This window comes from Nycticebus coucang, chromosome X (genome assembly GCF_027406575.1).
Source record: "Nycticebus coucang isolate mNycCou1 chromosome X, mNycCou1.pri, whole genome shotgun sequence".
Classification (NCBI taxonomy): Eukaryota; Metazoa; Chordata; class Mammalia; order Primates; family Lorisidae; genus Nycticebus; species Nycticebus coucang.
In genome coordinates, this window is record NC_069804.1 from 122,630,003 (window position 1) to 122,652,326 (window position 22,324).

Here is a 22,324-nt window from a genome sequence, read left to right on the forward strand (position 1 = left end):
GGGATCTGTGTGCTGCCATCTGGAAACAGTAGTCCACAGGCACGAGAACTTAAAGACCAAGAGGAAGTGAAAGGAAAATTAGGGCAAGTAAACAGATTAAAGAAACCACTCATGAGGAAGAATCAGCAGAAAACTCCAGGCAACATGAAGGACCAGTCCAGAACAACCCCGCCAAGGGACCATGAGGTAGCTACTGCAGATGATTCCACATATGAAGAAAAGTTAGGAATGACAGAAAGGGAATTTAGAATACACATGTTGAAAACAAAGAAAGAAATGATAGAAACAATTAAGGAAACTGCTAATAAAGTGGAAAATAACCAAAAGGAAATCCAAAAACAGAATCAAATAACAGATGAACGATATGAAGAATATAAAAAGGATATAGCAGAGCTGAAGGAACTGAAACAGCCAATTAGGGAACTTAAAGATGCAATGGAAAGTATCAGCAACAAGTTAGACCATGCAGAAGAAAGAATTTCAGAGGAAGAAGAAAAAGTTTTTGAGATAACTCAGATAGTAAAAGAGGCAGAAAAGAAGAGAGAGAAAGCAGAACGTTCACTGTCAGAATTATGGGACTTTATGAAGCGTTCCAACATACGAGTTATAGGAATTCCAGAAGGGGAAGAAGAATGCCCCAGAGGAATGGAAGCCATACTAGAGAATATTATAAAAGAAAATTTCCCAAATATCACCAAAGATTCTGACACACTGCTTTCAGAGGGCTATCGGACCCCAGGTCACCTCAACTCTAACCGAGCTTCTCCAAGACACATTGTGATGAACCTGTTCAAAGTCAAGACAAAAGAAAAGATTCTGCAAGCTGCCAGGAGTAAGCGCCAGTTGACCTACAGGGGCAAATCCATCAGAGTGACCGCGGATTTCTCTAATGAAACTTTCCAAGCAAGAAGACAATGGTCATCTACCTTTAATCTACTTAAACAGAACAATTTCCAGCCCAGAATTCTGTACCCTGCTAAGCTAAGCTTAAAAATTGACAGAGAAAACAAATCATTTACGGATATACAAACATTGAGGAAATTTGCCGCAACAAGACCAGCTCTACAGGAAATACTTCAACCTGTTCTGCATACTGACCGCCACAATGGATCAGCAGCAAAGTACAGAACAGGTTAGAACAGAACCTAACCTCCACACTGATGCAAAAGATAAAACTAAGCAATAGACTCTCACAAAATAAGACAAATAGAATACTACCACACTTATCGATTATCTCAATAAATGTTAATGTCTTGAATTCCCCACTGAAGAGACATAGATTGGCTGGATGGATTAAAAAACACAAGCCATCTATTTGCTGTCTGCAAGAAACACACCTGGCTTCAAAAGACAAATTAAAGCTCCAAGTCAAGGGTTGGAAGACAATTTTTCAGGCAAATGGAATTCAGAAGAAAAGAGGAGTTGCGATCTTATTTTCAGATACATGTGGATTTAAAGCAACTAAAGTCAAAAAAGACAAAGATGGTCACTTTATATTGGTCAAGGGAAAACTACAACAAGAAGACGTTTCAATTCTGAATATCTATGCACCAAATTTAAATGTTCCCAGATTCTTGAAACAGACCTTACTCAGTCTGAGCAATATGATATCTGATAATACCATCATAACAGGGGACTTTAACACTCCTCTTCCAGACCTGGACAGATCCTCTAAACAGAAATTAAACAAAGATATAAGAGATTTAAATGAGACCCTAGAACAACTGTGCTTGACAGACGCATATAGAAGACTCCACCACAAAGATAAAGAATATACATTCTTCTCATCACCCCATGGAACATTCTCCAAAATTGGTCATATCCTGGGACACAAAACGAATATCAACAGAATCAAAAGAATTGAAATTTTACCTTGTATCTTCTCAGACCATAAGGCACTAAAGGTGGAACTCAACTCTAACAAAAATCCTCGACCCCACCCAAAGACATGGAAATTAAACAATCTTCTGTTGAATAAAAGTTGGGTGCAGGAAGAAATACAACAGTAAATCATTAACTTCCTTGAGCATAACAACAATGAAGACACAAGCTACCAAAACCTGTGGGACACTGCAAAAGCAGTTTTGAGAGGAAAATTCATCGCTTTAGATGCCTACATTCGAAAAACAGAAAGAGAGCACATCAACAATCTCACAAGAGATCTTATAGAATTGGAAAAAAAAGAACAATCTAACCCTAAACCCAGTAGAAAAAATAAGAAATATCCAAATCAAATTAGAGATCAATGAAATTGAAAACAAAAGAATTATTCAGAAAATTAATGAAACAAGGAGCTGTTTTTTTGAAAAAATAAATAAAATAAATAAAACATTGGCCAGACTAACGAGGAATAGAAAAGTAAAATCTCTAGTAACCTCAATCAGAAATGATAAAGGGGAAATAACAACTGATCCCACAGAGATACAAGAGATCATCTCTGAATACTACCAGAAACTCTATGCCCAGAAATTTGACAATGTGAAGGAAATGGATCAATATTTGGAATCACACCCTCTCCCTAGACTCAGCCAGGAAGAAATAGAACTCCTGAACAGACGAATTTCAAGCACCGAGATCAAAGAAACAATAAAAAATCTTCCAACCAAAAAATGCCCTGGTCCAGAAGGCTTCACTCCAGAATTCTATCATACCTTCAACGAAGAGCTTATTCCTGTACTGCAGAAATTATTCCAAAAAATTGAGGAAGAAGGAATTTTCCCCAACACATTCTATGAAGCAAACTTCACCCTGATACCAAGACCAGGAAAAGACCCAAACAAAAAGGAGAATTTCAGACCAATCTCACTCATGAATATAGATGCAAAAATCCTCAACAAAATCCTAGCCATTAGATTACAGCTTATCATCAAAAAAGTCATTCATCATGATCAAGTAGGCTTCATCCCAGGGATGCAAGGCTGGTTTAACATACGCAAGTCCATAAACGTTATCCACCATGTTAACACAGGCAAAAATAAAGATCACATGATCCTCTCAATAGATGCAGAAAAAGCATTTAATAAAATCCAGCATCCTTTTCTAATTAGAACACTGAGGAGTACAGGCATAGGTGGCACATTTCTAAAACTGATTGAAGCTAACTATTACAAACCCACAGCCAATATTTTACTGAATGGAGTAAAACTGAAAGCTTTTCCTCTTAGAACTGGAACCAGGCAAGGTTGTCCTCTGTCACCTTTAGTATTCAACGTAGTACTGGAAGTTCTAGCCAATACAATTAGGCAAGACAAGGAAATAAAGGGAATCCAAATGGGAGCAGAGGAGGTCAAACTCTCCCACTTTGCTGATGACATGATCTTATACTTAGAGAACCCCAAAGACTCAACCACAAGACTCCTAGAAGTCATCAAAAAATACAGTAATGTCTCAGGATATAAAATCAATGTCCACAAGTCAGTAGCATTTGTGTACACCAATAACAGTCAAGATGAGAAGCTAATTAAGGACACAACTCCCTTCACCATAGTCTTAAAGAAAATGAAATACCTAGGAATATACTTAACGAAGGAGGTGAAGGACTTCTATAAAGAAAACTATGAAATCCACAGAAAGGAAATAGCAGAGGATATTAACAAATGGAAGAACATACCATGCTCATGGATGGGAAGAATCAACATTGTTAAAATGTCTATACTTCCCAAAGCAATCTACATATTCAATGCCATTCCTATCAAAATACCAACATCGTACTTTCAAGATTTGGAAAAAATGATTCTGTGTTTTGTATGGAACCGGAAAAAAACCCGTATAGCTAAGGCAGTTCTTAGTAACAAAAATAAAGCTGGGGGCATTAGCATACCAGATTTTAGTCTGTACTACAAAGCCATAGTGCTCAAGACAGCATGGTACTGGCACAAAAACAGAGACATAGACACTTGGAATCGAATTGAACACCAAGAAATGAAACTAACATCTTACAACCACCTAATCTTCGATAAACCAACAAGAACATACCTTGGGGGAAAAACTCTCTATTCAGTAAATGGTGTTGGGAGAACTGGATGTCTACATGTAAAAGACTGAAACTGGACCCACACCTTTCCCCACTCACAAAAATTGATTCAAGATGGATAAAGGACTTAAATTTAAGGCATGAAACAATAAAAATCCTCCAAGAAAGCATAGGAAAAACACTGGAAGATATTGGCCTGGGGAAAGACTTCATGAAGAAGACTGCCATGGCAATTGCAACAACAACAAAAATAAACAAATGGGACTTCATTAAACTGAAAAGCTTCTGTACGGCTAAGGAGACAATAACCAAAGCAAAGAGACAACCTACACAATAGGAAAGGATATTTGCATATTTTCATTCAGACAAAAGCTTGATAACTAGGATCTATAGAGAACTGAAATTAATCCACATGAAAAAAGCCAACAATCCCATATATCAATGGGCAAGAGACATGAATAGAACTTTCTCTAAAGATGACATACGAATGGCTAACAAACACATGAAAAAATGTTCATCATCCCTGTATATTAGAGAAATGCAAATCAAAAAAACCCTGAGATATCATCTAACTCCATTGAGAATGGCCCACATCTCAAAATCTCAAAACTGCAGATGCTGGCGTGGGTGTGGAGAGAAGGGTACACTTTTACACTGCTGGTGGGACTGCAAACTAGTACAACGTTTTTGGAGGGAAGTATGGAGAATCCTCAAAGCACTCAACCTAGACCTCCCATTTGATCCTGCAATCCCATTACTGGGCATCTACCCAGAATGAATAAAATCCTTTAATCATAAGGACACTTGTACTAAACTGTTTATTGCAGCTCAATTTACAATCGCCAAAATGTGGAAACAGCCTAAATGACCACCAACCCCGGAATGGATTAACAAGCTGTGGTATATGTATACCATGGAATACTATCCAGCCATTGATAAAAATGGAGACTTTACATCCTTCGTATTAACCTGGATGGAAGTGGAAGACATTATTCTTAGTAAAGCATCACAAGAATGGAGAAGCATGAATCCTATGTACTCAATTTTGATATGAGGACAATTAACAACAATTAAGGTTATGGGGGTGAAGCAGAAAGAGGGACGGAGGGAGGGGGGTGGGGCCTTGATGTGTGTCACACTTTATGGGGGCAAGACATGATTGCAAGAGGGACTTTACCTACCCATTGCAATCAGTGTAACCTGGCTTATTGTACCCTCAATGAATCCCCAACAATAAAAAAAAAAAATAAAAACTACGTAAATTTCTAGGAGCAGCTGGATACTGCTGCCAGTAGATTCCTAATTTTGCTGCTCTCACTAAATTATTATATTTCCTCCTTCTTGATAGTATCCAAGAGCCTATCCTCTGGCCTGCAGAGGCATTAGACTCCTTTAAAACTCTTCAGTTACCATCGCCCACACCTCCTGCACTGGGCTTACCCATTTTTTGATAAACTTTCCATCTATATTGCCATGAAAAATTGCTGCTCGTATTTTAGGACAAACTTTTTCATCTCAAATCTGTCCTATAACTTATTTTTCATATCAATTTTATCCTGTGGCTGTAGGCATGCCCCCATACCTACGTCCAATAGCAGCAGCTGCCACACTAATTACCAAAGCCAGAACACTTATCTTAGGTTCCCTATTCATTTGCATGTTTCCCCATGCTGTGTCTGCTCTCTTACTAGTCCACAAAACACAGCATCTCTCTGCTAGATGACAGACCACCTATGAACTAGCCTTACTAACAACCCTCTCCATTATTTTATACCTTTGCAACACTTTAAATCCAGCTACACTTCTACCTCTCCCTGATGATAGAAACCCCCACTCCATCTCACATGTTTGCCTTATAGCTGTTGATATGATTTCAAAACCACAATAAGATCTCTCAGGCATTCCTTTAAACAACCTAGACTTTATTCTCTTTTGCAATGGCTTTTGCAAACGTGAGTTAAAAGGTAGTATAATAGCAAGCTCTGCTATAGTTTCCCTACCTGAAACCCTGGAGACATACTCCATACCTAGTATAAAATCAGCACAAGCTGCTGAACTTATGGCTCTCATGAGAGCTTGTACATTAGCAGAAGAAAAAATGGACACTATTTACACAGACTCCACATATGCCTTCAGAGTTTGACATGCAGTTGCCACAATTTGGAAATCCCCCGGTTTCTTAACTTCTTAATGACATGGCTGTGAGCTAGGCTGAGGCCATGACACTATAGACTGGCATCAGAGTGCGAATCTGTCTCAAAAAAAAAAAAAAGTTTGCTATTCAGTTTCCAAAATGGAAACTGCCAGGATGGGTCCGTAGGCAGCGGGAGTAGCTGTCAACTAAAGAAACTTTTTTATTGTGGCCTCTGTGGGGAGGAATTAGTGTGTCAGGATAAACAGGTTTGGGACTGTTTAGTTTGAATAATGTCAGTGGGTGCTAAGTGTAGGAGGTGTCAACAGATGTCTGGTAGTTGGCCTTGGAGTGATTAGGGCAAGTATATACTGGCCCAGATGGAAAGAGCCCAATAGAGGAGGTGGAGAGGGCACTGTGGATTGGCTAGTTTGCATAAGAAAAGCCTCATTTGAGGCAAGAATTCCCTGGAGGGAGGCAGTTTCTCAGGAGTCTGCAAGACCCCAGGATTTCAAAGGGTGAGAATTACATAAAATAAAAAGGCATGATCAATACAGGTTTTTGCAAAAACAATTCTCTTATTATGTAATAATTTCCTCTTATGGACATCCAATCTAGAGACATCATTTCAAAACTAGATTGGTGGTAGAAAGTAAAAATGAGGGATAAGTTCCAAAACAATGTTTTTATGTATTTATGTATTGAGACAGTCTCATTTTGTTGCCCTCAGTAGAGTGCCCTTACGTTATAGGTCACAGCAACCTTAAAGTGTTGGGGTCAAGCGAACTTCCCGCCTCAGCTGGGACTACAGGAGCCTGCACAAAGCTTGGCTATTTTGTATTGTTAAGAGACTGGGGTCTCACTCTTTCTTAGGCTGATGTTGAACTCTTTAGCTCAGGCAATCCACCTGCCTGGGCCTGCCAGAGTGCTAGGATTACAGGGTTGAAAAATTATGACTGTCCCAAGAGGAAGGTTTTTAAAATATCACAACTTAAAGCAGTGGCTCACACCTGCAATCCTAACATTCTGGGAGGCCAAGATGGGTGTATTTCTTGAGCTCAGGAGTTCAAGACCACCCTGAGCAAGAGAGAGACTGTTGTGCCCAGATCTCGAAATCCCCCACAAAGACCACTAAGAAGCCGAGTCCGATGCAAAAGCAAAAAAGCCGTTTTATTGCAAGCTCGAGCTTGGGCCCCCAGGGTCTCCATTACAATGGATGGGAGCCAGGAGCCCTGAGCTCTGGAGCAGAGGGTTTTTATGTTCCCGCGCAGCTGGTGGGCATGCACAGCTTGAAACAAAGGGGGCGCTTCTGGATTGGTTAGGTGCGGGGGGTCCATGATTGATGGGCCGTTGTCTCATGATTCCTGGGCTTGCCTGAAAGGTGAAACTTACTGAGTGAAATGGCAGGAGGGAGGAGCAAAACTTTTTTTTTTTTTTTTTTATTGTTGGGAATTCATTGAGGGTACAATAAGCCAGGTTACACTGATTGCAATTGTTAGGTAAAGTCCCTCTTGCAAAAATGGCACTGGTCTGGTTCTTTCATTCCCCTCTCTGCTTGTAAATTCAAGGACCCAATCATGGGTCTGGTACCATGTGTGTCACCTCTAGCTTTTTCTCTGAAAGGGGCCAATATTGGCTTCTTAAGACCAGCAGTTGTATGGCTCTTACACGGTCCTGTACAAAAGTGATGAGCTTATTGATAATGCAAGGGCCCACAGTCAGGAGTAGGAGTAATAACACTAGGGGATCAGCCAGGGCTGATATCAGAGTTGTTAGCCAAGAGAGACTTATACCAGCTCTGATTATTTTCTCTTTCTAATTTATGCTTCTGCAAGCTCTCCTGCACAAGGGCCGTTGATTCTTTCATTATTCCCAAGTGGTCAGTGTGAAAATAGCATTTTTTACTTAGAGCTGCACACAATCCTCTTTTTTAAAGTCCAAAGTTTAATTAAGGCAAGTTCTTTTAGGAGTTTCCTCAGGCTTCAGCCGTGCATTGACCAGCCAGCTCCCAGTATGTGGCTGGAGCAGGGCATGTTGGATGTTAGGATGATGGTGTAAAGTTCTTTCTACCTTGGTTTCAGGGGGACCAGGTTCTGATTCCAGACCTAGACTTGGTCCTCTTGATCTTCTAGAGATACAAGATGTACAGTCACAAAAGACTGGAAGTCCTCAAAGGACGTTGCGCTATATGACTGGATTCCTGGGGGTACCGCTGGTCCTTGGCACGTGTTGAACTGGCTGCAGGTGATACACTGTAGATTGACAGTAGAATCTGCGGGTCTGTAACTCGTCTTTCTGGCATCTTTATTTATCCTCCCTCTGTTTCCTGGCTCCCCTCCACTGCCAACTTTTCCTTTTTCTCCCAGAAGTAGATGGGGTGAGCTCCGGAACCTATGGGATGAGGGGAGCCACTCGTGACACCTGGTAAGGCTGGGATGCAGCCCCTTTTGCCTCAGTACTAACCCTAGTGTTCTCTTTAGCAATGGTGAAAGCATTTCTTTAATGTCCGCAAAAGTGCATAACTGCCACTTTTTGGGGTTTCTATACTGCCTCTAGCAACTGAAGTTATCTCCTGCTGATACTTAATGTCTTCTTTTTTCTTTTTTTCCAGAATTTAATAGTCCCTTCTCCTTGTACAATGCTGTGTACTTGGAGAGTCAGAAAAGCATTTAAATTTTTCCCTTGACTTAGTTCTAAGGTTCCAGTCAAGGCAATTAGCTCAGCCTTCTGAGTCAATGTCCCTTGAGGGAGGGGCTTAGCCTCCACAGTCTCTGTTAAGGTGACCACTGCATACCCAGTCCACTACTCACCTTGCACTGTCATGTAGCTGCTTCCATCTACATACAAGTTCTAGTCTTCATCTGTCCAGGGCTGGTCACATAAGTCAGGTCTGTTAGAGTACACATTATCTATAACTTCTGTACAGTTATGCTTAGTCTCTCTTCCACTGACTGGAAGGTGCATGGCTTGGTTCAGAGTGTTGCATTAGAGTCAAAAATGTCCCTTAATGTCCATTAAGTTAACCACAAAGTGCAGTACTTTCACTCTGAGATCCTGCCCAGAGTCAGCTTATTACCCTCTTGCATAAGGAGAGCAGTAGTGGCTAAGGCCTGTAAACAGGGTGCAGACCTTGGCCAGGACCCACCAGCTGGGTTAACACACCCCCAGCCATTTTATTTTTCTCTGAGACATATAGAGTAACGGGCTTGGCCAAGTCTGGCAATTTTAATGCAGGTGCAGCTATCAGCCTATCTTTAGCTGGGAGAAGGCATGTCCTTGTTTTCCTTCCTACTCCAAGGGCTCTCCCTCTTTTAGTTGCCTCATACAAGGGCTTAGCTAAGAGGGCAAAGTTGGAGATCTAAAGATGACAGAAGCTGACTGGGCCTAAGAATTCCCTAACCTGCTTTTGGCTCTTGGAGGTGGGGAGGCGATTAATGACCTGCCTTTATTTCATGAATAGATACCTCTACCCCTGATGGACAGTAAATCTTAGATAACGTACTTGCTGCTGGCTGACCTGGGCCTTCTGCTTAGACATTTTATAGCCACATACCTCTAGATGTCATAAAAGATAGTTGATGCCTCGGGCGTAGCCCTCCTGGGTAGGGTGTCCTGAAAGGAGGTCATTGACATATTGGAACAGCACACATTCTGATTCCTCAGTCAGGAATTTCTGGAGGTCATGAGTCAGGGCTTCTTTAAAAATCGTGGGTGTTTTGAACCCCTGTGGCAAGCTGGTCCATGTGTACTGTTTCTATGTCTGGTCTCTCTCACTGGAAAGCAAACAGCTTCTGGCTTCTTAGAGCCAGCCTTACACTGAAAATGGCCTCTTTTAAATTCAGACAAGTGGGACACTTGGCTTCTGCTGGCAGCAGATTCAGCAAAGTAGAATGAAGTGTTTACGGTTATATCATTTACTAAGAAATTTTAGATAACATTTAATACTGCACAAGTTTTTCACTATAGCCAACAGGTAACTTTTTTTGAGTCTTAAGGTTTCACAGTAAATATAATTATTATATATAATTCTACATTCCTTGGCCAGTCTCTTAGTCCCATTTAATAGATCAATTTAGTCAAATAGTTATATCTCATTTTACGAGTTGACAGTACAGACAAGGCTGGGATTTAATACAGATAGGCCACAGACTCTTTTTCCTCCTTTTAAACTATTTTTCTCTCTCCTATCTCTCTCTTTACTAAAGGCAAATTATAGTAGAATTAACTTATTTGCCAAAATAAACTGTACTTTCAATATATGGGGTCTGATTATTTGCATAAATTGCAGTAAGAATAATTAATTATTAGCCATTTAGGCTCTTCTTTCCTTTAAAATTGGCTTTGCTGGAACCTTTTATAAGGAATCTCAGTCTGGACTTTTTGAAAGCCTTTCAGAGCCCAGGTTTCATCTGTGCCATTAGATACCTGTATGCATTGGGTAAATTTTTCTTCTCTTGAGGTCCCCAAGCACATTTCGATTCCCAAACCTGTCAGCAAGTGACCTTCGTTACTTACTACAGATAAGGAAATTTTACTGATGGGTATCTGGCCAGTTTTCCAAAGGTCTTTTTTATTGGCCTTGTAAAGTCAACCTGAATTCCTTAATGCAGTTTGGACACCTCTGGAAATGTTATTCCAGCCAAAGCCTTGGTAAAATAACCAGTGTCTTCATTATGTTTTATAGAAACAAAACAGATTCTTATTGAACTTATGCAAATAACTGTATTGTCAGAAATTAAGAATACTTGCAAATGGCTTTCAAATTCTAGAAAAGTCAAGTAGAGAGAAAAATACATGTTTCAAACTCTGCTCATAAGTATGTACATTGCTTGAAAAGTTACAAATAGCCCGAAAGACAGAAAATTATTTTCTTGACTTCTGGAAAACAGAACACAGACAGAATCAACAATATTTTGAACAAAAAGCCATTACAAACTAGTCCAGTTTCACGTAACTGATTTCTGTTTTTTATGAAGTTAAGTTAGTAATACTTATAGACATGTTATATTTTTAATGAAAGTTCTAAAAATTTGCTTTTAGTCCGAAGGTATTCAATTTTTTAAAAACATCAGTAATTTGAATTCAAGAGAATTTGTTGGCCTCTCTTAATATTTCTTTTCTTTTTTAGGACAAACTTTGGACTTGGTCAGTTATAAAAATAACACTTTTTTAGATGAATTAAAATTATTACCGATGATATATGTTAGGACAGATCAATGTCTTATATGTTAGGACAGACCAATGCTTTATACATTGGAACATATGTAATCCACACAAAATTAATTACCATTTCATATTTGACAATGTTTCTTATATATTGTTATATATAAAATATAAAAAATACATATATATTTCTCATGACTTTCAGTGGTCTTAATATTTCAAGAAGACCAAATTTAAAGTTGTTGTTGTTGCCCTGGGCCAACTTTGAATCCACCAGTCTCAGTGCATGTGGCCAGCATTGCAACCACTGCTCTACCCACAACAAGCCCCAGATTTAGAGTTTTGATTTTGGAAGGTTTATCAAATATCAAAGGCTTAAAACATTTGTTCAAATAAAATTACAAGCCAAAAGATTTTAAAGGAAATACATAGTTAACTGGATCATATGTAAAACATCTTCACAAATTTCCTTTTATGAGCAATTTAACCTTCACAGACAATCTACAAACTTTCTAAACTTTATTTAACTTTTTCCCTACCTTTCACTTCTTTACACAACCATTCTGTTTCAGGACAAAATTTATCACACAAGATTCTTTCTTTACACAATGCCATTCTCTTTTCTGTCTAGTTTCTCTTTCTCTCAAAAACTCACTTTCTATAAAACAGGATCCCAGTTTACCATGAAGTCACCCATTCATTGAGCCAAACTGATAATTACAAGGTTTAAAAGGCAAGAATCTTATCCTTTAACAAAGATTCAGTTTGTAAAAATATTTTTCTATTTATACAAACTGCTAATGGCAAAGGGCTAATAATAAAGGCCCTTTATTATTGAGCTTTACCCAGGCATGGAGATTCCGGCAGCAACGCTGTAACACTTGGGAGGCGGGCCCCCCCCTTGAAGGGCAGGGCCCCAAGCTTTTTCCTCGCCAGGCCTTCTCAGCCATCCTGGAGCCGCCCAGCAGTGGCCAGTCACTGGCCGGGGGGGTGGTTCCCTGCCTCGGCTTTCATGCAAGTCCCTGACTCACTCATGTGTTAGACTTCTTGGTCCGTGTTTCAAGACGGGTGGGGTGGGTAGCCGACATGGCCACCGACCTTGTGTGCTTGCTTGGCTTTTTTTTTTTTCTTTTTCTTGAGTGGTCCCTAGAGAAAAAAAGTCCTCCAGGCCCAAAGGCGCAACCTGCCCCAGCTCTCACTGCGTCCCCGCCCCATCATCACCAGGATGGAGGGTTAACATGAAGGGAGTGGTGAGAGCAGTCACACTGTGGGAGGAGTGGCCTGCCCCCAGGAGAGCACGGCACAACCCCTGCAGGGGGAAAAGTTCAACGAGGTGTGATACGAAGGAGGGCAAAGTAAATATTGGTTTGCACTATCCTACAAAATGGAGTAAAGCAGCACAGAAGGTTTGTGAGTTTAGGGGTCTTAGGAGACTCTCGCACACTGCGAGAACCGGGAAGTGCTTTCAGTCAGGGAGGGGGAGATGAAGAGTTTCCTCTGGAGGCCAGCCAACATTGAATCTCCAGCAAAAAGTAATCAGTTTAGCTCTCTTTTTCTCCACCACAAGTCCCAAATTTTGGGCTCTGTGTTCAGCCACACTAAAATTCCAATGTAATACAAGAGACATACACACTGAAGACATACAAATCCATGACCAACAGAAACAATAGGATAACGGTCTCTGACCATGCTGCGGGTGTGACCCGCTTTGTCCACCCAGAAAAACTACAAGCCACACCATGCCCCAAGGGTTCCACATCTCGGGGGGGCAAGGTCCCTTCCAGAAGGGGCCGGAACATCTTCTCGGCACCCCTAGCTGGCAGCCTCCAGCGCGTCTGCTTTGACTTTATGCTGACCATCTTTACGATTCCAGACTTCCAAAAACAACCATGGCAGACAAGACAGACACTTACCACGCAGTGGCTTTTTGGTTTGGGGTCCTCAAGGGGTCTTTGGGGGGCTTCCAGGCCAATGCACCAAATGTTGTGCCCAGATCTCGAAATCCCCCACAAAGACCATTAAGGAGCCAAGTCTGATGTAAAAGTAAAAAGGCCGTTTTATTGCAAGCTCGAGCTTGGGCCCCCCGGGTCTCCATTACAACGGATCGGAGCCAGGATCCCCGACCTCTGGAACAGGGGGGTTTTATGTTCCCACGCAGCAGGTGGGCATGCACAGCTTGAAACAAAGGGGGTGCTTCTGGATTGGTTAGGTGGGGGGGTCCCTGATTGATGGGCAGTTGTCTCATGATTCCTGGGCTTGCCTGAAAGGTGAAACTTACTGAGTGAAATGGCGGGGCAGGGGGAGCAAAACTTTTAATATGGTGCTGGTCTGGTTCTTTCAAGACCTCCACCCACATAAAGTCAATACCTACTAACAGTCACTTTCACCTTCCCCACCACCCTCCCCCACCTTTCCTCTAACCCTAGCAAACAATTTGCCTAGTGTCCATGTTTTTTTATAAGTTGAATCTTACTGTAGGTGGTCTTTTGTAACTGGCTTTCTCTCTTATCATAATGTTTTTAGGGTTCATTTCTATTGTTACATAAATGTGCACTTCATTCCTTTTGATTGTTAAAAAAAATAGTCCATTGGGAGCTGGAAAATATTCTTCTTAGTAAAGTATCTCAGGAATGGAAAAAATATCTAATGTACTCAGTAGTGTTGCAGGAAGACAAGTCCCAACAGAGAGAAAGAGCACCCAAACACCACATTTATAAGAGAAAGGGCTTTATTCACCAGCTGGGAGCTTACGGAATGGAATAATTCCAAATGGCCGTGCTCCCTGACTATCTTAGTCTTTCCCTTTTTATTGACAGTCAAAAAGTTCCACCCCGCAAGTACCCTTTTCATTGGCCAGTTTGAATCAAGAGGGAGATGCTATTCCAGCCCCTACAGAACTACAGGATTTCACAGAACTTGGAAATTTCCAAGTTTCAGGAAGTTGAGTTTACAAATTCCCAAGAGCTGAGTCACCGTGGAGAGGACCCTGCATGTGTATCCTTGTGGTCTCCTTGAGAAAACCTGTTCTTCTAGACCTCACCCTTCTCTGGTATCCTCTCTCATTCCCCCCTTTTGAGATTCCAATATATTTTAATTTGGGGTCTCAATATCAACTGCTTTCTGCAGGTGCCAATATTAATCAATTTTCAGCACTGAGGTTTTAGGGACTGTGACTCTTCTTCGGTTCTCTACTCAGGCCTTAATAGTACCATGGTGGTGGGCTAATATACATACCAGTTTTTACTTTTCCCTATAACATTTCCCCCCTTTTTCCAAAGTTCAAAGTCCAATTAAGACTTTGAGGAGTCCCAATTAAGTCCCTTGAGGAGTTTCCTCAGGATTCAGCCGTGCTCCCGGTATGTGGCTGGAGCAGGGCATGTTGATTGTCTTAAAAGTTACCTTTACTTTCCAAGGGGCAGTGATGCCCTATTCAGCCAGCTGCAATGACTCCAGGTGAGGATTCTTTCCATTTTCACTGCTGTGTGTGTGGTCAGAATGATGGTGTAAAGTCCTTCCTACCTTGGTTTCAGAGGGACCAGGTTCTGATTCCAGACCTAGACTTGGTCTCCTTGATCTTCCAGAGATAAAATATGTACAGACACAAAAGACTAAACAGAACACAGTTAATTACCCTAGGGGAGATTTTCCTTGTTACTCTTTCTAGGGTTTTGTCTATTCAGTTCAGTCTTTTCCAGTTCTTTTAAGAGTTCCTGCTAAATTGCAGAGACTTGAAAGAGGCCTCTTTGAACAACACCAGTGGCAAGGCCTTCATTCGTTTAAGCTTTGCTTCCTGGCAGAGTTTACCAATTTTTGCTCTTATGGTCCAGTTCATGCACTTCACCCTGTCTAAGCTTTGAGGCCTATAAATTATTCAAAGCTTGAGCTTATTATTTGCACTACTTCTGTTATGAAGGCTAGCCCATTGCCAAATTTAAACCACAGTGGCAGCCTAACCCTTGAGAGGATTTCTTTGGGCAATATTTTCACTACTTTAGGAGTCATTTTTATCCCGGTGGGGAAGGCTTTTACCTATTCCAAGTCTGATAGACCATCATCAGCCAGTACTTGTTCCCTCTAAACCTGGGGATTTCAGTAAAGTCTACCTGGAAGTTCTCGAAGGGCATTGCTCCATATGACTGGATTTCTGGGGGTACCACCAGTTCTTGGCCTGCACTGAACTGGCTGCGGGTGACACAATGTAGACTGACAGTTTTGGCCAGGGCTGCCAGGTGGGAGATGTAGAAGTACTGGCCCAGCAACTTCATCTAATACTCCTATCACCATGGTGGCTCCTAGAATCTGGGGCCTGCTACTCATCCATCTGGCATCTTTACTCATCCTTCCTCTGCTTCCTGGCTCCCTTCCACTGCCAACCATTCCTTCTCCCGGGAGTAGACAGGGGTGAGCTCCGGAACCCATGGGATGAGGAGAGCCACTCGCGACAGCTGCTACGGCTGGGAGGCAGCCCTCTTTGCCTCAGTGTCAGCTCTGGTGTTCCCATTAGTGATGGTGGAAGCATCTCTTCGATGTCCATGACAGTGCATAACTGCCACTTTTGGGGGTTTCCATACTGCCTCTAGCAACTGGAGTATTTCTTGATGATACTTAATGTCTTTTTTCCCAGAATTTAATAGTCCCTTCTCTTTGTACAATGTCTCACATACTTGGAGAGTTAGAAAAGCACACTTATAGTCAGTGTAAATATTTACACTTTTCCTTGGCTTAATTCTAAGGCTTGGGTCAAGGCAATTAACTCAGCCTTCTGAGCACATGTCCCTTGAGGTAGGGGCTTAGCCTCCACAGTCTCTGTTAAGGTGAGCATAGCATACCCAGCTCACCTTGTGCCACCACGTAACTGCTTCCATCTACATACAAGTCCCAGTCTGCATCTGTCCAGGGCTGGTCACTCAAGTCAGGTCTGCTAGAGTACACATTATCTATGACTTCCGCACTGTCATGCTCAGTTTATCTTCCACTGACTGGAAGGAGTGTGGCTGGGTTCAGGGTGTTACATATTTCTATTGTTATGTGTGGGTTACCACACATTAAGCTTTGGTACTTAGTTAATCTTGCATTAGAGAGCCAGAAATGTCCCTTTGTATTCATCAAAGTGACCACAGAGTGGGGTACTTTCATTCTGAGATCCTGCCCTAGAGTCAGCTTATTGGCTTCTTTCACAAGGAGAGCAGTAGCGGCTAGAGCCCGTAAGCAGGGTGGCTATCCTTTTGCCACTCCATCCAACTGCTTAAAGTGTTAGGCTACAGGCCTTGGCCAGGACACAACCAGCTGGGTTAACACATCCACAGCCATTTTATCTCTCTCTGAGACATACAGAGTAAAGGGCTTGGTCAAGTCTGGCAGTCCCAATGCAGGTGCTTCCATCAGCATCATCTTTAGCTGGAGAAGGCACATTCCTGTTCTCTTCCCCACTCAAGGGCTCTCCCTCCTCTCCTTTAGTTGCCTCATACAAGGGCTTAGCTAAGACGGCAAAGTTGGGGATCCAAAGATGATAAAAGCCAACTGGGCCTAAGAATTTCCAAACATGCTTGTGGCTCGTGGGGCTGAGGAGGCAATTAATGACCTGCCTCTGTTTCATGCCTAGATACCTCTATCCCTGCTGGACAGTAAATCATAGATAACGTATATGCTGCTGGAAAATCTGGGCCTTCCATTTGGATACTTTATAGCCACATACCTCTAGATGTCATAAAAGACAGTCCATGCCTCGGGCACAGCCCTCCTGGGTAGAGCATCCTGAAAGGTGGTCATCGACATATTGGAACAGCACACATTCTAATTCCTCAGCAGGGAATGTCTGGAGGTCACGAGCCAGCCCTTCTCCAAAAATCGTGGGTGTTTTGAACCCCTGTGGCAACCTGGTCCATGTGTACTGGATCACTGTTTCCATGTCTGGTCTCTCCCACTGGAAAGAAAATAGCTTCTGGCTTCCCAGAGCCAGCCTTATACTGAAAAAGGCCTCTTTTAAGTTCAGACAAGTGGGCCACTTGGCTTCTGCTGGCAGCAGATTCAGCAGAGTAGGATGCAGTATTTGCAGTTATACCATTTACTTGGAAATTCTAGATAACATTTAATACTGCACAAGTTTTTCCAGTGTAGCCAACAGGTGACCTTTGTTGAGTCTTAAGGCTTCAGAGTAAATATAATTACTGTATATAATTCTATACTGTTTGGCCAGTCTCTTAGTCCCATTTAACAGACCAATTTAGTAAAACAGTTTTGTCTCATTTTTATAAGTACAGAGAAGGTTGGGATCTAAATACAGGTGGACCACAGCCTCTTTTCCCTCCTTTTAAACTATTTTTCTCTCTTCAGTTTCTCTCTTTACTAAAGGCAAATTATAGTTGAACTAACTTATTTGCCAAAATAAACTGTACCTTCAGTGTACAGGGTCTGATTATTTGCATAAATTGCAGTAAGAATAATTAATTATTAGCCATCTAGGCTCTTCTTTCCTTTAAAATTGGCTTTGCTGGAACCTTTTATAAGGAATCGCAGGCTGGACTTTCTGAAAGACTTTCAGAGCCCAGTTTTCATCTGTGCCATTAGATACCTGTATGCATTGGGTAAATCCCTCTTCTCTTGAGGTCCCCAAGCACATTTCGATTCTCGGACCCATCAGCAAGCAACCTTCGCTACTTACCACAGACCAAGAAATGTTACTGATGGGTATCTGGCCATTTTCCAACGGGCTTTTTGTATTGGCCTTATAAAGTCAACCTTAATTCCTTAATGCAGTCTGGACACCTCTGGAAATGCTATTTTCAGCCAAAGCCTTGGTAACATAACCAGTGCCTTTATCATGTCTTATAGAACAAAACAGATTCTTATTGAACTTATGCAAATAACTGTATTGTCAGAAATTAAGAATACTTACAAATGGCATTCAAATTCTGGAGAAATCAAGGAGAGAGAAAAAATACATGTTTCATATTCTGCTCATAAGTACATACATTGCTTGAAAAGCTACAAATAGCTTAAAAGACAGAAAATTATTTTCTTGACTTCTGGAAAACAGAACACAGAAAGAGTTAAAAGTATTTTGAACAAAAAGTCATTACAAACTAGCCCAGTTCCACGTAACTGATTTCTGTTCTATTGCAGTTAAGTTACCAATACTCATAAACATGTTAACTTTCCAATGAAAGTTCTAAAAATCTGCTTTTTAGTCTGAAGGTATTTAATTTCCAAAGACATCTGGAATTTGAATTTGAGAGAATTCGTTGGCCTCTCTTAATATTTATTTTTATTTTTTTAGGCTAAACTTTGGACTCAGACAGTTACATAAAAAAGACTTTTTTTAGATGAATTAAAATTATTATCAACAATATATGTTAGGATAGACCAATGTCTTATACATTAGGACAGACCAATGCTTCCTAATATTGGAACATATATATAACCATAACCCACACAAAATTAATCACCATTTTATATTGACAGTGTTTCCTATATATTTTTAATAAATCAAATAAGTTTTCATTTGTTTTCCCATGACTTTCAGTGGTCTTAATATTTCAAGAAGACCAAATTTAAAGTTGTGTTTTTGTTTTTGGAAGGTTTGTCAAATATCAAAGGCCTAAAACATTTGTTTAAATAAAATTACAAGCCAAAAGATTTTAAAGGAAATACATAGTCAACTGGATCACATGTAAATTCTTTCACAAAATTCTCATTTATGAGCTTCATTTAACATGCACAGACCATCTACAAACATCCTAAACTTTCGTTAACTTTTGCCTTGCTTTCCACTTTCTTACACAACCTTTCTGTTTCAGGACAAAATTTATCACACAAGATTCTTTCTTTACACAATACCATTCTCCTTTCTGTCTAATTTCTCTTACTCTCAAAAACTCACTTCCCACAAAAGAGGATTCCAGTTTACCATGAAGTCACCCATTCACTCAGCCAAACTGATAACTAGAAGGTTTAAAAGGCAAGAATCTTATTCTTTGACAAAGATTCAGTTTCCCCAACAATTTAAACAACCAAATTATTACATTTTACAAATGAGAGACATTTTATGAGATGTAACATTGATACAGGATTTTCCCACTCAGGGCTGGACAGAGAACCCCCATTTTTCAGGCTCAGGTGAGCTTAGACATCAGACTCCCATCTCCAGGCACAAACCCTCTGAGCCCCAGCCAGGGCATGGACAAAGCAGCCCGAAACCTTTTGGATGGCTCCACCCTGACTAAGGAGCACACACCCTAATCCCCTTCCTGCACAAAAACTGCAGCAAAGACCTAATAACTTTGTCCAAGGTAAGGTGCTGCATTCATTCATTTGCTAGAACATACCTTCAGTTTGTAAAGGTATTTTTCCATCTACCAAGTCCTGGCCAAAATATCACTCAGGGGCAATTATTTACCCCTAGAAAAAGGGCAGGAAACCTCTGATCTGGGCCTCCTCCCCCCTTCCAGACGCTATTCATCTTGGAGACCTGGGCAGCCTTGATTTCCCACTCAAGCTGCCACTTAGCCATAGGAGGCAAACCAACACTTCCCTAGGCCCTGTGAAGGGAGGTCTAACTCCACCCTCGGGGTTCTCTCACTTACACCACATCCACATACTCTCACACACCTCTCAACAGACCTGCCAGCAATCTAATTCCCAAGGAGTTGATCAGGCTTCTCTTCCACTAAAACTGTAGTGGGATCCCCACATCGATCATACCTTGTCTTAGGCGTCTTCCTGTGTAGGTATCTGTTTCCACATGCCAGTTCCTCCTGGTGTTTGACTCCTTAAAGACCCGCCGACGGGATCCTTTCTCAGCCCAGTCAAGGTGTCCACACAGGGAGGCCAAACTGCCTCCCTTTTTCCGGGCTCAATGGTTCGCTGTCACCCAGACCGATCAGGGGCCCCCACGTGGTGTACAGAGGATTGGCAGCAACTACCAGGTGCATGTTCTCTCCAGGGGTGATCTTGCTTCCTGGTCAGGGAACCAAAAATGTTGCAGGAAGACAAGGTCCAATGGAGAGAAAGATCACCCAAACACCACGTTTATGAGGAAGGGCTTTATTCACCAGTTGGGAGCTTACAGCATAGAAGAATTCCAAATGGCCATGCTCCCCGACTGTCTTAGTCTTTCCCTTTTTATTGACAGTCAAAAAGTTCCACCCCACAGGTACTCTTCTCGTTGGCCAGTTTGAATCAAGTGGGAGATGCTATTCCCGCCCCTACAGAACTACAGGATTTCACAGGACTTGGAAATTTCCAAGTTTCAGGAAGTTGAGTTTACAAATTCCCAAGAGCTGAGTCACCGTGGAGAGGACCCTGAATGTGTATCCCTGTGGTCTCCTTGAGAAGACCTGTTCTTCTAGACCTCACCCTTCTTAGGTATCCTCTCTCATTAGTAGTATAAAATCAATTTATAATCACTCACACTTTCATATGAGAGATGAAACACAACTATAGCCCAGGACGAAGGAAGGAAGAGGAAGAAGATGTGAATGGATGGGAATGGTTCGATAGAGGGAGGGTTAATGGTAGGAACACACCTATGGAGCATATTGCAGGTGTACAAGTCAAACCTATCAAGTATTGAACACAAATGTCTTAACACTGTGACTAAGTAAATGATGTGAAAGCTATGTTAATTAGTAGGAAGTAAGCACTCCAATTTGTACAAAGAATCAACACATTGAATCCCAAAAAAAGTTAAAGTGCTATAAAAAATTTAAAAAAAGATAATTTAACCATGTCTTCCAAAAATATAGTCCATAATAAGAATATATTACATTATATCTACCCAGTCATCTGTAGATATCCTTTATACTACTGAAGAAGCTCCATTCTAATCTTAGTTTTTTTAAACGATTGTCATCTTGAAGATGGTTTTCATCTATCAAATCCCTTTTCTGTGTCTGTTGAGATGATTTGTGGGTTTTGTTATTTATTCTGTTAAGGTAGTGTATTCTATGTGTTGATTTTCCCATATTGGACTAGACCTGCATTCTTGGTAATAAATCCCACTTGGTCAACATATATAAAATATTTTGTATGATCCTGGACTTTTTCTGCACATATAGAGTACATCTTACATATTTGTGACAGTATTTTCCCATTTGCCTTCATAGCTCACAGCAAAGCAAGCTCCTTAGCTCAAGTGATCCTCCTGTCTTCAGCCTCCTCAGCAGCTGGGACTACAGGCGCATACCACCATGCCTGACTAAGTTTTGAATATTTTAGTACAAATGGGGCCTCACTATGTTGCTCAGGGTATTCTGGAATCCCTGAAGTCAAGTGATCCTTCTGCATGGGCCTCCCAAAGTCCTCAAATTATAGATATGAGCTATCCGCTATGCTTCCCAACCATGTGTGTGTCTGTGTGCCTTGTTACTCCCAGCTATTTTTAGAGGCTGGGTCTCCCTTTAGCTTAGGTGATCTCCAGCTTGTGAACTCAAGTGACCTGCCTTACTCGGCCTTTCAGAGTGCTGGGATTACAGGCTTCAGCCACTTCACCCGGCCTCATGCTTATATTTTCTTGAGGATTTTTCTCCATTTACATAAGAGATAATAGCCAATAGCCCATAGATTTCAAAAATAACAGCTGTATTAAGATATAATTCACACACTCCACATTTCACCCATTTAAATTATACAATTCAATACTATGCTTTCAGGGATAACTTGTATAGTTTGCTAGTTTGTTACTGAAGAAGTTTGCCTGAATGTGTAGAACAGAGAGAGAGAGAGAGAGAGGAAGAGAGGACAGAATGGGAAGAAAGAAAGAAAAAAAAGGAGAGAGAAAAAGGGAGAGACAAATGAAGAAGGAAAGAAGGGAGGGAGGGAGAGAGGCAGGGATGGAGGGAAACAAGAAAGAGAAAGTGACCCAACATGATGGCTCACACTTATAATCCTAGAATTCTGGGAGGTTAAGGCAAGGGGATTTTTCTTGAACTCAGGGATTCAGTGAGTAGCCTGAGCAAGAGTCAGACACTATCTCTACTAAAAAAGAGACAAACTAGCCAGGTGTTTTGGTTGACACCTGTAGTCCCAGTTAGTTGGGAGACTTAGGAAGGAGGATTGCT